At 39.0% G+C, this 12428-nt stretch overlaps 1 pseudogene; it reads left to right on the top strand.

Moving 5' to 3' along the window:
* The first annotated feature begins 2290 nt into the window (after positions 1–2290).
* On the top strand, positions 2291–3437 carry LOC140516889 (actin, cytoplasmic 2-like; annotated as a pseudogene).
* The last annotated feature ends 8991 nt before the right edge of the window (positions 3438–12428 follow it).

Here is a 12428-nt window from a genome sequence, read left to right as displayed (position 1 = left end):
GGGAGGGGGCGGAAAAGTCACAAACTCTTACACCAAAAATGGTTAAATTTAACAATTTAATTGAGAAACAAGTTTTATAAGCACCTAGTAGAAATATTTTCAAATACAAAGGAAAGAAAATTTGAGTAACAAGAGTCCATTCTGTATCTGCCAGAAAAGGAATAAGAATGGGAATGGATGGACTAAAGGAGATGACAAAATACTGTGTTCCAAAGATCAGTGGAGCTCAGGATGGAACCCAGAGTAATCTACCCTGACAATGTGAGCTTCCCTAAAAAGGAAAAAAAGATGGATGTTTAATAATAGAAATGCATTAAATGTATTCTAAGGGAAAACCACAGGAGCAACATAATGAAAAAATCAGAAATATAGAAGGGGTGCACATCTCAATGTGTTATGTTGTAGAAACTAACCATAGCAATTGCAACAGAGTGACAGTCTGCTGAAGTAAGAGACTATTTTATAGTTTTACAGAAAGAGATAGGGATGAAAGACAAAGTCAATTTCAAATGATGATGGATAGACAGGCCTGAAATGTGGTGGACAGAACCTGACAGGCCCCTCCTACTACTGAATTAATGTTCTTGTGGGACCAAATTACAGAATGGGAGGGTATGTGGAAAGGAGTAGGGAAGAAGAATAGTAGAGGAGTATATCTCATGTGTCTTGCTCAAGTCGAGGGATAGCAGTGAGCTGAAGATGATTCCTATGATTTCTCAGAAAGAAGCCTGCCTAGGAATAGGTGAGGACGTGGGGAAAGGAATTGCAAAGGGGTAAGGAAAGAAAGGTCTTGTTTTGGTAGTGGGAGAGGGATGCTGTCGATGGATGCCCCGATGGTTGAAAAGAGATGTTCTATGAAAGGAAATGGGGATCTTGTGCTGGATCTCTTGTCTGTCTCCATTTGGTGATGAGATAAGTAAGAACACATGACAAGACTTGTCCTGCCTGGGAGAGTGAAGAATGAAACTGAATACTCTAGTAAATAGGGTATAGACCTAAGGAGGAGATTTCAAGGCAAATTGGGAAGACAGATGATGAAGTGAAGGGTATAAGAAGATAGTCCCAACCAACTCCTTTGTGAACACGGGAGGTCCACAGTATTGCAAATTACATTTTTGGACCTTTTCAATGTATTGATCAGATAAACTGATTCTTTTCTCTTTTTTATTTGGTCTTTAAAAAAATAATATTTATTATGAAGGGTGGCTCTCTAAGAGAGGTAAGAAAAAGAATTTTAAATGAAACTCTTATCATTAAAGATGACTAATAAAAACTTATTCAAAATACATACATTCTAACAAAATTGGATAAAGGGGGCAGAATGTCCAAGTTTGAGAAGTTATAAAAGTCTCATGTAATAGAAAGTATTTAAGCTAACGTTAAAAGGTAATGAGATTCTAAGAAACATAGCTGAGGAAAAAGTACAAGCAAGGAGGTAAAGGACATTTGGTACATGGTGACAGAGGATGGATGTTGCATATGAAAATCAACAAAAAATCCCCGATAACTACCTACTACCTAAAGGATGAAATGCATCAGCTTGGCATTTAGAAGTTGTTCGCAACATGATGCCAATCATTTCTAACCTTGATACATTTTGCAAAACTTCATGCTTTCTACTATACACTCAAACTGGCATAAAGACTTTTCTTCCTATCCTGGACCCCACTTCCGATCTCCATGGATTTTACACAACCTGTCCACTAAGCCTATGTTCAGTACCTCCTCATATTCACTTTTCAGAATTCCTCATTTCATTTGAGATACATCTCAGACACCATCTTCACTTAAAGTGTTTTCTGATGTTCCAGCCCCTCCTTCTGCTCCTGTACAAACCAGCAGATCATCTTGTGTGTTTCTTTTGTATATACCTTAGAAATATATGTTGCATTTACTGAAAGAATTTAAACTACTTGAGGACTAGAACTGTTTCACTTTTCTGTATGCTTAAAAGTGCCAGGCACATACAGTTATAATAAGTTCACTGACCAACTGATTGTAGAATGGGTGAAAGAGAGATAAGTGGGAGCTATGTGTGAATGGATATTTGGATTTGGATTTGGGATTTGATCTTAGTGATAAAAGGCTACCACTGGATTTTTTTATTCATTAGTCTGTTTTTGTGATACTGTCAGACCTATGCTTTAGGGATATTGTCCTGAGGGTCTCACTGAGTGGTATCCAGCAGCACTTGTAAGCTACTTTGGAAGTACCCCTGGATTTGCTCCCTCTCTCCCCACTGCTCTAAGTTCTCAGACTAAGATGGTGCGCAGCCTCAGATTAAACAAAAATGGAAGAAGAAAGTGCTGCTCTTGTCATGGACAGTGGCTCTGGCATGTGCAAAGTTGGCTTTGCTGGGGATGATGCGCCTTGGACTGTGATCCCCTCTACTGCTGGCCACCCAAGACACCAGGATGTCATGATGAGAATGAGGCAGAAGGACAGTTATTTTGGTGATGAAGCCCAGAGCAAGAGAGGTATCATGACTCTGAAATACCCTATTGAAAATGACATTGTTACCATCTGGGATGACATGGAGAAAATCTGGCATCATGCCTTGGACCATGAGCTTCGTGTACCTCCTGAAGAACACCCTGTTCTGCTTACAGAAGCTCCCTTAAACCCTAAGACCAACAGACAGAAGATGACACGGATCATGTTTGAGACCTTCAACACCCCAGTCATGTATGTTGCTATTCAGGATGTGTTGTCTCTGTACGCCTCTGAACGTACCACTGGTATTGTTATGGACTCTGGTGATGGTGTCACCAACACTGCCCATCTACGAGGGTTATGCCCTTTCCCTTCCATCCTTCATCTAGATTTGTCTGGCCGTGACCTGACAGACAACTTCATGAAGATACTGACAGAAAGAGGGTACAACTTCATTATCACATCTGAAAAGGAAATGGTTCGTGACATCGAGAAGCTGTGCTATGCTGCCCTGGACTTGGAGCAGGAGATGGCCACTGCTGCTTCCTCCTCTTCTCTGGAGAAGAGCTATGAGCTTCCTGATGGCCAAGTGATCATCATTGGCAATGAGAGGTTAGGGTATCCAGAGACCTTCTTCCAGCCATCCTTCCTGTGTGTGGAATCCTGTGGCATTCATGAGACCACTTTCAATTCTATAATGAAGTGTGATGTTGATATCTGAAAGGATGTATATGCCAACACAATACTGTCTGGTGGTACTACCATGTACCATGGTATTGTGGACAGAATGCAGAAAGAAATCACAGCCCTGGAACCTAGCACAATGAAAATTAAGATCATTGCTCCCCCTGAATATAGGTATTCTGTATGGATTGGTGGCTATATTCTGGCATCTCTGTCCACCTTCCAGCAGATGTGGATCAGCAAGCAGGAATATGATGAATCTGGCCCACCGACTGTCCATCGCAAATGCTTCTAAATGGACTGCTAGCAGATGCGTAGCATTTGCTGTATGAGTATTCACAAAGGAAAAATTTGTCCAGGTAAACATACACCTCATGTGAGCCTCATGAAACTGGAACAAGACTTCCTTGAAAAGGAATTTGTTCTTAGGGAAGTTTGTATCTGATATTAGACAAATATCAGCACTTTTTAGATTGTTCAGCTGTTACTGATTTCACCTCATATTCAAGTTAACAATTGTTCCCTTGGTGTACATTTTAGCATACCTTGTACATACATTTGATCTAAACCCTGATAGAGGTCATGTCATTTTGACAGGTAAGGCTGAGTTAAACTTCTATAGAATATTGAACTGATAATATGGCAATATACTAGCTGGCTGGTTGACACTCGACAGCTGCACAGTTTAGTTCTATAAAGCATCAAATCTGTGTAGGATATATAAAAGTCAGATTTCCAGCATCTAAAAGAGCTGACTTGCAGAATTTCTTTCTTAATGCTAGGAAGAGTTTGTTAAATGGGTGTTGCATCTTGCCACCATCCTAGCAGGAATAATTATTGATTCCAAGTCTTAGGAACCAGATTTTTTTTCTTAACCCACTGCTTATCCCCAATGTCATGGGGTTAATTTACTCAACCTTGAGTTGCAAAAAAGTTTGCATTTACAACCTGTAAATTTGTGCATCTAGTTAATTAATGTAAGATTTTTGTACATTGCCTAAATGTTCTCACGTGACAGTAGAATACTAAATTTGTAAGTCATCCTAAGAGTAGAGAATTGTAATGCCCAACATGTCATTGTGTAAAGAAAAATAAAAGTGCTGTAAGTAAAAAAAAAAAAAAAAAAGAAAGAAAGAAATATTGCCCTGACAGATATACATAACCATTGGTCCATTACTAAAGGCTCAGCTACACACATATAAAGTATATTGTGATAAATACTCTATATTTATGCACATTTTGCATGGTTTTTCACATAGTAATACACTGTCTTGTTTTTCTTTACCCACATTCCCATGTCAGATAATCAGGATGCGACTATATTTTTGTTCTAATTTATAGTTATTCAATTGCTCTTTAAGTAACCAAGGCATATCAACTTAAAAACACCATATTTTGGCACGTAAGGCAAATAGAAAAAGTAGTATTGATAGGAAACATCTCTTAAATGAATGACTCTTCTCCCTGTACCTCTCTGAACATGATTCATAATAGTAATTATTGAACAAAAGCACCATGAGTAATCTACCAATTATGATTTTGACATCAATAGAATGTCAGTTGCCTTCTCTCCGTTCCTGGAGGATAGCACCCCCTTTGTGAAAAACCTGCCGTTTTACCATCACATAGCTTAACTCAGACACTGGCAACTGCTGCCGTCACTATTATTTTTTGTTCAGTAGCCACTGGTTTTATTGAGTCACCTCTGGTTGTTCATCTCAAAACTCTGCATTAGCAGTTGGCTTGCTTTCTTCATAACTCCCACCTCTCTGAAACTACTTTAGTATGCACGTGTTGGAATATGTTGTATGTGGTAAATTTCTGTTTTTGCTTTTCCTGATAGAATTGTTTTAACTCCTGCTTTTTTGTATTGACTTGATGTAGAATAAACTTTCTTCTAGACACTCATGTTTAATTTGCTTACATGTTTTGGTGTGTATTTCTTATAAAAGCAGCACATTGTGGGATTTTATTTTCTTATTCAGTGTCATTTTTCATTTTATTGAAGTGTTTAAGGAATATGCATTTAATGATATAAGAGAAAGGTTTGTCAGAAGTGAAGCCAACATGGCAGAGTAGAAGGACAGACCTGTGGAAGCTCTACCCTCACAGCCCACAAAATAGCTTTAAAATATTACTCTTAAGAAATTCTAGAGCAGCAGATGCCACAAATTTCCAGGTCAACACAGCCTGAAATGCAGACAGGAAATATCTATCACACCAGACTGGGAGGGGAGCACTGCCCAGCCTTGGCCATGCAGCTCAGCAGGGACAGGACTGAAGCAGGTTCCAGAGTGGGGAAGAGTGGATGGCAGTTGTGGTTACCACTTTACTCAACCCACAAAGACAGCTTCAAAGGTCAGTGATAAAGCTCTTTCACCTGGGTAAGAAAGGAGCAAGGTCCTCCCCTAGCCCCAGCACCAGGTAGCCCCAGGTGGTGGCAGTGTCCATTTCTGGAACCCTCAGCTTAAAGGCCCTGGGGAAACTGAGCTGCTGATCTGGATCTCAGCTCTGAGTGGCAGACATGAGATGAGGATGAGCTCTGACATGGTGGAGCTGGAGGTGGTTGTGGAGATGGAACCCTACTAACAGATCTTCAGCAGAAAAGCTTGTAGTTGCTCACAGAACAGAGCGCAGGACAGGAGAGGAGTAAACTCCTTTCCCTTGATTGTGCCACCGTGGAGGAACTGAGAACCTACAGGTCCCGGGAGTATACCTTCCACTTGACAAAGAACTCAAAAGTCAAGTAAGTCGTTGGGATAATGCACAAAAAAAGAGAAAAAAATAAGACTATACAAGGGTACTTTCTTGGTGAACAGGTATTTTCCTCCATCCTTTTAGATGACGAAGAAGAAAGCATACCATTAGAGGAAGACATCAAAGCCAAGACTTCTTAATACAAAACCTCTAAAATAAATTTTCAGTGGTCTCAGGCCATGGAAGATCTCAAAAGAGAGACCAAGATATTACAAAACAAAACAAAAGAATGAAAAAATGGAAGACAATGTGAAATATCTCATTGGAGATTCAACTGACCTGGAAACTAGATCCGGGAGAGATAATTTAAAAATTATAGGTCTATCTGAAAGCCGTGATGAAAAGAAGCTAGCCATAATCTTTTATGAAATTATCAAGGAAGATTGACCTTATATTTTAGAACCAGAGGATAAAATAAATATGGAAAGAATCAACCAATCACCTCCTGAAAGAGATCTGAAAAGAAAAACTCCTAGGAATTTTGTAGCCAGATTTCAGAGTTTCCAGGTTAAAGAGAAAATATTGCAAGCAGCCAGAAAGGAACAATCCGAGTATTGTGGAAATACAATCAGAATAATACAAGATCTAGGAGCTTCTACATTAAGGGTTCGAAGGACTTGGAATATGATATTCCAGAGCTCAAAGGAACTAGAATTAAAACCGAGCTTCACCCATCGAGCAAAACGGAGTGTAAAACTTCAGGGTAAAATGGTCATTCAATGAAATAGAGGACTTTCAAGCATTCTTGATGAAAAGAGCAGAGGTGAATAGAAAATTTGACTTTTAAACACAAGAATCATGACAAGTATGAAAAGGTAAACAGGACAGAGAAATCATAAGGGACATAATAAAGTTGAACTGTTTAGATTGCTACATAGAAAGATAATATTTGAAACTAGAAACTTTTCCCAGTATTTGGGCAGTTGTAGGGATTATACCCACATATAGAGAGAGGGCACTGGGTGAGTTGGATAGGAAGGGATATATCTGAAAAATAAAATTAAGGGGCGACAGAGGAATATATTGGGAGGAGAAAGGGAGAAATGGAATGGGACAAATTATCTCTCATAAAAGAGGTAAGAAAAAGATTTTTCAATGGAGGGGAAAAGGGTGGAGGTGAGAGGGAAAAAGTGAACCTTAGTCTCATCACATTTAACTTAATGAAGGAACAACATGCACACGTAATTTGGTCTGAAAATGTATCTTACACTACAGGACAGTAGGGGAGAAGTGGGATGGGGGATAATAGAAGGGAGTGCAAATGGAAGGAGGGAGTAATTAGAAGAAAACTCTTTAGGAGAGGGACAAGGTAGAAAGAGAGAAGAGAATAAATGGGGCACAGGAAAGGATGGAGGGAAATGTAGTCTTTCACAACATGACTATTATGGAAGTCTTTTGCAAAGCTACACATATATAGCCCATAGTGAATGGCTCGCCTTCTCAGTGAGGACAGAAAGAGGGGGAGGAAGACAGAGAAGATGGAGCTCAAAGTTTTAGAAATGAATGGTGAGAATGGTTTTTATATGCAACTGAGTAATAAGAAATACTGCTAATGGGGTACAGAAATCTATCTTGCCCTATTAGAAAAGATAGAAGATGGGGATAAAGGAAGGAAGGGGTGTTATAGAAAAGAAGACAGATTGGGGGAAAGGGTAATCAGAATGCAAGGTGTTTTAGGGTGGGGGAGGGGAGAGATAGGGAGCAATTTTGAACTCAAGAATCTTGTGGAAATGAATGTTGAAAACTAAAAATAAATAAATGAATCTACAAAAAAGAGCAAGGCTTGTGTTTTCCCCATTGGTTTATAATATAGTGTACTTCTTGGAATTAGAATATTTTGTTTCTTTTCCTCTTGTAAAGACAAATATTTTTTATTCAGGAAATTTTCCTGACTCTATCTAAAGTGTATTTTATTTTTATAGAATCTCTTCCTCTCCATCACAACATTGTTCTCATTGTGCTTTTCTCAAGTAAACATTTTAAAATTTGATTCATTTTTCCTTTAAACTAATTATTTACTATTCTGCTTTTACTTCTGATAAAGAATCAGCTAAAATTCTTCTTTCTCCAAGCCTCTACAAAATGTTTTAGTTTTTTTTTAAATTTTCTGTGCATTTTTTTCTAAATTAGATCTATTTCACTCCTGTATTTCTTTAATTTCAATCCCTGTTTGTCTACTCTTGACTTTTAATTCTTTGAAGAATGAACATACCTTATTTATCCCTTCTTTAACTTCTGAATTTCTTATACAATTAAAGGTTCTAAGGCAGTTGTTTTAGTTTCCTCTTCTGAATAATTTCTATGCCATTCCTAAAACAGAGAATACAGAAATATTATCCCATGGTTAATATATATATATATATTCATACACACGCATACATATGTGTATATATATATATATATATTTACTATATATTTGCTATATGTATATTTGCATATATACATATGCATGTATATATATGATGTGTATATGTACATATATATATTTCACTGTCTGATAATGCAGTTCATTATTGCCCGCTATCTTTTCTATGATTATTTCCCCCCACACTCTGCAAGCTCCTTTGTTGGTGCAAGTTAACTCATTTTTTTTGGTTATCAATTGCCTGCCCAATAATTAGGCAGGAAGATTTCTATGGAGGTGTGGCATGCTATACATCAAATTTCTGTGCATTGTGCCACTTTGAAAGCCCCTGTCTCCTATTAAAGAATATCTCTCTCCCCATGGGAACATTTTTCATAAGGACATTATTACACAACTTCATAGAGATTTCACCCATTCTCCACCCTGTTTTAAAACTTCTTTTAACCAGTTCACCCTTTCTCCCTCTTCTTTCTGAGACTTATTCTTCCCCCACTGACTACTGAGAAGGTTACCTGATATTTCACTGAAAAAATAAAGGTCATTCACTGAAAGTTCTTTCCAGCTATTCCCTCCTCCTCATTGCATATCATTCAAATGCCTTTTGTCAATATTTCGTCCTTCAAGATAGACTCACATAATAACATAATCCTTTTCCTTGTCAAGGCAAACCACTCTACATGCACTAGTGATCTCATTCAAAATCACTTCTCTAACATAGTGTACGCTTTATCATCCTCTCTTACTTTCCTCAATCTCATCCAGTCTATTGTATGTTTTGTTACTGGTTATGACTCCCTCCAAGTTTCCCTCATGTTAAAAAAATGCACATTCCTTCATCCATCAATGCCTTTTGCCTGTTTCCCTGCATCTCCCCTTTTTTTTGCAGCTAAACCTCTTTAGAAATCACTGTACATTAGAAAAGTCATTCTCCCCTTCCATTCGCCCCCCCCTCTCTGTTTTTATATCTCTACAATTCTGGTTGCTGGCCTCATTATTCAAACATAAGTGTTGTCTATAAAGCATTTGATTGCCAAATCCTCTGGCGTTTTGTCAATACTCATTCTGGATCTCTCTTCAGCTTTTGACATTGGCAGTCACCTTCCCTTCCTTGACACTCTGTTCTATCTAGGTTTCCATGACCTTCTCGCTGTTCCTTACCTTACTTATCTGACCATTTCTTCTTAACCTCTCTTCCAAAATCCTCATCCAAGTTATTCCCAAACACCTTAGCCATCTCAAAAAACTCTCTCCTGGAACCTCTTCTCTTCACTCTGTATTTGATTTATTAGATGATCTCAATTCCCAGAGATGCACTTAGTATGCATAATGTTGATATTTCTCATTTTGACTTATTCAGCGATAACCTTTCTTGTGACATCCAGACTCATGTCTTCAGTTGCTTATTAGACATCTTAAACTGGGAGTGAAAATTGATATCTTAATCCCAACATGTCCAAAACTGTCTTCCAAAACTTTCCTCTACTCCCTATTACTATCAACGACACCCCATTCCTTCCAGTCAGCCAGTCCTTTAAGCCAGCGTTAGATATTATCCATACTCCTCATTCTCTCTCATCTCCCATATAAAATATGTTGACAAATTCTTTAGGTTTTATTTTGATATCTCATGAATGTTTCCCCTTCTCCCCTCAGAAAAGCTACCTGATGTAGGTATGAATCACCTCATTTCTGTACTACTGCAGTAGCTTACTAGTCTCCTTATCCCAAGTCTATTCCTATACTAGTCTATCATCCACTCAGCTATCAAATTCCTTTTCCGAAAGTACAGATTGATCATATAATCCATCTATGCAATAAACTCCATTGCCTCCCTATCAGCTTCAGGATCAGCCACAAAATCCTTTTATTCACATTCAAAGTTCTTCAAAATCTGGGCACTTCCTGTCATTCCAGATTTTAAAAAAATCTTTACTCCTATGAACTTAAAAGTAACACTCGACATCTTACTGTTCCTTTCTCAAAACACTACATTTACAGATGGCAGTCCTTTCCTCTGGTTCTCCCATTACTGTTGAATTTTTTCCTTCCTTGCCTCTACCATCTGACGACTCTGATCTCCCTCAGGATTCAGCTTCAATCTCACCTTCTCTATAAGAGACCATTCCAAATCTCCCATATTGCCAATACCTTCCATCTAAGATTGCAGTTATTTACATTGAATATTTATTTTATATGATTCAATACTTCTCTAATTGTTTTTCTGCTTATATTTTTTGATGATATTTTTACCTTTATTGATGTCCCTTGCATTTCCTTCAGGACCAGAAATTTACTAAGCCATTCAAAGTCTTATTATTAGTGATGTTCCTGAGATCAAGGAATGAAACTCAACAGTGATGACATTAATTCCAATGTACTTAATACAATATCCATGGACACTCCATATAAGTAGCAATATGCATTTCATATAAGCCTTTCATTTTACAAAAAAAGCATAATGTGGCCTATAATTGTAACATGACTTACCCTAGATAAAGCGGTTATCTAATATGAGCATTAAAAATGTGCCTGAGGGCGGAGTAAAGATGGTGGAGTAGAAAGACGCACATACACATAGCTCCAAACCCACAAACCATAGAACATCTGTAAAAAGGAACTCACGGAGAATTCTGGAGCAGTAAAGGCCACAGAACAGTAGAGCGAAGGAGATTTCTGTTCCAGAGGGACCTGCAAAGTTTTCGTAAAAGGTCCTTCGCGCCACTGACTGGGCGCCGGGACTGGGAGCCGAGTACAGCCCTGCTGCACACGCAGCACCGAGAGGAGCAGATCCGAGCGGGCTTCAGGGACGGGATCGCCAGCGGCCGCGTGGGTCCCTCCACCCACAGGTGACAGGGGTTGGTGAGAGGGTCTATTTGGTGTGTTGAGAGGGGAGTGGGGTGCCTCCATAACTCAGCCCCCCTCGGGAGGCAGCAGCTGAAGCAGCAGCAGACCAGGGCTCCCCAAGCAGGCAGGAGCCTGGATCCATTGTTAAAGGTCTCTGCATAAATCCCTGGAGGGAACTGAGCCCGAGAGGCAGCCCTGCCCGCACCTGAGCACCTAAACTTAATCTCACACTGAATAGCAGCCCCGCCCCCGCGGAAGCCCTGAGGACGGGAAGCAGCATTTGAATCTCAGATCCCAAGTGCTGGCTGGGAGGATCAGGAGGTGAGGTGGGTGTGAGGAGAATATTCAGAGGTCAAGTCACTGGCTGGGAAAATGCCCAGAAAAGGGAAAAAGAAATAAGACTATAGAAGGTGACTTTCTGGGTGAACAGGCATTTCCTCCCCTTCTTTCTGATGAGGAAGAAAAATGCTTACAATCAGGCAAAGACAGAGAAGTCAAGGCTTCTGTATCCCAGCCCACTCAATGGGCTCAGGCCATGGAAGAGCTCAAAAAGAATTTTGAAAATCAAGTTAGAGAGGTGGAGGAAAAACTGGGAAGAGCAACGAAAGACATTCAAGAAAAGCATGTAAAGCAGGTCCACAACCTGCTAAAGGAAACCCAAAAAAATGCTGAAAAAATAACACCTTGAAAAATAGGCTAACTCAATTGACAAAAGAGGCTCAAAAAGCCAATGAGGAGAAGAATGCTTTCAAAAGCAGAATTAGCCAAATGGAAAAGGAGCTTCAAAAGCTCACTGAAGGAAATAGTTCTTTCAAAATTAGAATGGAACAGATGGAGGCTAATGACTTTATGACAAACCGAGAAATCACAAAACAAAACCAAAAGAATGAAAAAATGGAAGATCATGTGAAATATCTCATTGGAAAAACAACTGACCTGGAAAATAGATCCAGGAGAGACAATTTAAAAATTATGGGACTACCTGAAAGCCATGATCAAAACAAGAGCCTAGACATCATTTTTTAATGAAATTATCAAGGAAAACTGCCCTGAGATTCTAGAACCAGAGGGCAAAATAAATATTCAAGGAATCCACAGAACACTGTCTGAAAGAGATCCAAAAAGAAAAACTCCTAGGAACATTGTGGCCAAATTCCAGAGTTCCCAGGTCAAGGAGAAAATATTGCAAGCAGCTAGAAAGAAACATTTCAAGTATTGTGGAAATACAATCAAGATAACACAAGATCTAGCAGCTTCTACATTAAAGGATCGAAGGGCGTTGGAATAGGATATTCCAGAAGTCAAAGGAACTAGGACTAAAACCAAGAATCACCTACCCAGCAAA

The sequence above is a fragment of the Notamacropus eugenii genome (genome assembly GCF_028372415.1).
Source record: "Notamacropus eugenii isolate mMacEug1 chromosome 2 unlocalized genomic scaffold, mMacEug1.pri_v2 SUPER_2_unloc_1, whole genome shotgun sequence".
Classification (NCBI taxonomy): domain Eukaryota; kingdom Metazoa; phylum Chordata; class Mammalia; order Diprotodontia; family Macropodidae; genus Notamacropus; species Notamacropus eugenii.
The sequence above is the reverse complement of the archived record's forward strand: the minus strand, read 5'-3'. Positions and strand labels throughout refer to the sequence as shown.